Source organism: Dioscorea cayenensis, chromosome 5 (genome assembly GCF_009730915.1).
Source record: "Dioscorea cayenensis subsp. rotundata cultivar TDr96_F1 chromosome 5, TDr96_F1_v2_PseudoChromosome.rev07_lg8_w22 25.fasta, whole genome shotgun sequence".
NCBI classification, from domain to species: Eukaryota; Viridiplantae; Streptophyta; class Magnoliopsida; order Dioscoreales; family Dioscoreaceae; genus Dioscorea; species Dioscorea cayenensis.
This window is the reverse complement of record NC_052475.1, coordinates 20971692-20976489: the sequence shown is the minus strand read 5'-3', so window position 1 is coordinate 20976489 and position 4798 is coordinate 20971692.

The window sequence follows — 4798 nt, the reverse complement described above, 5'->3', positions numbered from 1 at the left end:
GAGTTGTGCAACCCCGGAGGTGGGGTTGCAAATTTTTAATTTTTAATTTTTTTGGCAACCCCACCTACAGGGTTAAAAAAATATAATTAAACATATATTTATAATTACTCTTTTTTCTATGTGTTGAAAAAGTATATTTAAAAATAACTCATTATAATTAACACCATTAATTAATAGCTAATTACTTATATTAATATTTAAATTCAAAATTTAGAATGAAATTATAGTATTATAAAATTAAATATTTATTTTTGATAATTAATTAGTTACATCTTCTCAATGTTCTTGAAAAAAATGTAATTACAAATAACTAATTATATTTAACAATATTAATTATTAGCTAATTAATAATATTAATATTTAAATCCAAAAATTAGAATGAAATTATAGCATTATAAAATTAAATAATTATAATTAATAATTAATTAGTTACATTTTTTTCAATGTTTTTTAAAAATATAAATAGAAATAACTCATTATAATTAACACCATTAATTAATAGCTAATTAATGATATTAATATTTAAATTCAAAAATTAGAATGAAATTATAATATTATAAAATTAAATATTTATTTTTGGTAATTAATTATTTGCATTGTTTTCAATGTTTTAAAAATTATAATTAAAAATAAATCATTATATTTAACACCATTAATTAATACCTAATTAATGATATTAATATTTAAATAAAAAAATTAGGTATAATCCTGTTTGGTTGTTATGTTATTATTATATATTTATTTTTAATAATTAATTAGTTTCATTTGTCTCAATGATTTTAAAAAATATATAATTATAAATAACCCATTATTATTTATACAATATCATTTATTTGTAAAAGTGTTGTAAGTGTAATTTTATAATACTTACTTTTTTATTTTTTTTATTCTCGATAAATTATATTTTTTAAATTTTTATTAATCAAATATATTTTTCATTCTCACCCCTACACTATTGCACCTCATGTCACTCTTAATTTACTCTTAACAACGGTGTTGTTTAATTAGCAATAAGTAGGTGTAAGTGTCTGTAAAGTAAGTCATTTTACATGTAAGTAGATGTTTGGTTTACTGCAAGTTGCTAGTTACATGTAAAACAAATTACTTCATCCCATCATTTTGATGTATTTCAACTTACAGCCAAAATGGCTGTAAAACAAAATACAGAGAAACTCAAGCTTACACTCACCTCTCCTCTTTCTCATCTTCTTCCTTTGTAAGCCCTCTTTGTTTCTCTTTACCACCGATAGGTTTCGTTCGTCCTTCTCCGGTCACTACAACAAATTTGTCAATTATTGACATATGTGATAATGTCATAAAGTAATATATTTTTGTCACTAAAAATTTTTTGTGATGCTTTGTTGCCGTCACCACATTTTGTCGCCTTTGCTCCGTCGCTAAAGGGTTAATGTGACGATTACATGTTCGTCACATAATGATACCTTTTATGTGATAAAATTATCATATTTTACCTATTTTATAATCATTAATGACATGCATTTTTATCACTAAATGTTGTACCAAACTGTCATAAAATGTTATGAATTGTCACTAAATATAAGGTAAAGTTTTATCATTTGTGACATTCCATTGATTTTCAAATAATAAATAATAAAAATATTTGTCACAATTTCAAATAGAATAGCGTCATAAAAAGTGGTTAATGTCACTAAATATTGTTAAAAAATATAATATTTAGTAACAAAAGTCTATTTTCGTGATGATGAAAATGCGTCACTAATGAAAAATATGCCATAAATTAATTTTTTTGTAATGTCACAATTAATTAAATATTATATAGTTTGTAATATTTTTATAATGTCACAATCAATCATGTTTTTATGATGTATTTGTAATTTGTGATATATTTTAGTGAATATTTTTTAATAAATTATATAAATTATCAAAAATTTAATTTTTGATAATATATCATAAATAAAATTACATCAATATTATTATTGCAAAAAGAAAAATAACACAATTATCATAATTTATAGTTAACCTTTTGGATTAACAAATTTCAATTTCGTAAAATTTCAATAACATTAAAAACTTATAATCTTAAGTAAATCATATCAAAATAGATAACTATTCTTCATGCAACTCTTGTGGCGTTCGTGTTTATGGTGTTTTGTTGATGTAAAGCTTGCCTCATTAAAACCTGAAATAAATATTTTTAAAATAATAAATATTAATTTATAAGAAGAGTAAATTAACAAAAGTAAAGTTCAATATATATATAACATATACATATATACTAATATGCATCCAAAAAATTAATAATAAGCACAATAAATAGTCATAACAAAAAAATTAATTGATTAATGACAAAACTTTAACAATTTAAAAGTGCTAATCAAACAACTATAGAAATTATAACAATAATTCCATTATAAAAATAATGATAATTAAAAAAATACATAAATTAATAAAAAACACGAATCAATATTGTTAGCAACCCTTTGGAAAGAAAACTTTTAATCTAATGATTGTAGCCGATGTCAATCTCTTTCCCATTCAAATATTCCCTTCTCCAACGGAATCATCATCACTACAAAACCCATAAAATTAGAAGCTGAATCAGCAATTATAAAAATTTATGAACTAAGTGCATTGGAACACAAGCATTATAAAAAATCAAGAACTAAAAAGTGGAAGTGTGCTTAAGATGGAGCAACAATAAAATAAAAAATAGACAGTAGTATAGACATTGAGAAAGAGAAATATAATGTACCTTAGTAATGATGAGAGAGAAAGAAAGATTGAGAAAGAATAGAAATTGAGATAGAGATTTATATAGAATTTTGTTTTTAAATTTTTATAATCTTTAAACTATATTTAGATAAATTAAAATTATTCAGAAATTTTTATTGGATATATCTTTTTATTGAATGAAAATCTGTTCAAAGTCTATATTAAAACTAACATATTTTTATATTTTTTAATTAAATTCGCAATAATTTTTTTAAAAAAATTATTAACAAATTTAAACTAAATTTAGATAAATTAAAATTATTTAAAAAATTTTATAGGATATATCTATTGAATGAAAATCTTTTCAAATTCTGTATAAAAACTAACATATTTTTATATGTTTTTAATTCAATTTGCGATAATTTTTTTAAAAAATTATTAACAAATTTAAACCAATGAAACTTGAATTTTAAATTATCGTTTAAATATATTTCGCAATAATTTTTTTAAAAAAGCTTATAACAAATTTAAACCAATGAAATTTGAATTTTAAATTAATACTGTAGTTATAAAAACTTCTTTAATATCTATATAAAATCACTTCAATAATATAAAGGTCTTTTATAATTTAGTCCTTATTAATAAAATAAATTATAATATATATGAAGGTGTTAATATAAAATATCTCTAATAAAATCTTTAAAAATAAAAAAATTCAAAAAACATAAAGAGAGTTATTTGAATAAAAAATAAATAATTTAAAATAAATCAATATGAAATTAAACTAATATGGGGATGCTAGAACCCTATCTTCACAATTTTTTTTTGAAAATAAACAATGTATAAATTGATAAATATAGTTTAAAAAAATTATATTTTTTTAGGAAAAAAATATTTGCAATTTTTTTTTTTTCATCCCCTTGCCCCTAGGTATTAAATTGGTTTTATATAACATGAAAAAAATTTATATTCTTTTTGCAAAAATATATTGTTTTTGCTTTCTCAAGTTTTTACTTGCAAAAAAGCTATTTATATTGTATAAAAATATATGATTTTAGAAAAATATTTGGAAAAGTCTATTATTTGCTTTCATATTCGACAGGTAAGCATGATATTGAAAATTATATTTTATAAAAATATTTATATTGTTGTTTGGTTTATTAACGTTTTCATGTGACCCACCTAAAAATTATTGATTACTCGTCCCTTACTCATATCTATGTCAATTTATATAAATAATTTTTGTTATATTTTTTTCTCCTAAAATTAATTTTTAAAGCATAAAAGAATGTTTATGTCATTTAGCATTTTATCTTTCAATGGTATTTAGCATTTGACTACTGATTATTAGTGAGAGATGATTAGTGTCATTAAATTTAGTAACAAATAGTGATATTATCCAATATCATCAAGTAATGCGATATTTATTTGTAACAATATTATAATATCATTATTACTTATATTTTTGGTGGCAAAACCTATGTGTCACAAAAAAATAAATTAAGGTATATATATTCAAATGGTCATTGATAATATATGTTAATATTAGTAATATTATTTAAATTTAGTTTAAAAACAATAAATTTTTAAAATTTGTGTGAAAAAAATATTATATTAATGGCGTACTTATATTTATCACTTAATATTTAAACCGGCTACTAAAAAGTCACGAGTGCAGTTTTGGAGCTAATCCTTTTGTGATAATATCATGTGACAATGTAAAGTATTGTCACATAAAATTATCAAACAAGCAAAATGAGTGACTAAATAATGATTTCAGTCACATTATGTATTTTTGTGACAAAAAACCAATATGTCAAAAATAAAATTGTCATTAATCATCAATTTTGTTGTAGTGGGTGAGCTGATCGGAGAGTCAAGAAACACAAGAAGCACAGATCTCTTGACCTTCCTAACCACAAAAGTCGGCGGCGAGCTGCACGAGCTGATCGGAGAACCAAAAAGTACGAGCTGCAGGTCTATTATTTCCTCCTTTGCAACGCCAAGAGCTTGCAAGGCTACAATCCAGCAGCTAGCAATTGCTTGATCCCCTCAAAAACCCTAGAATTCTCGGATCTGAGCCTCTTGTTAACTGCCCATTTTC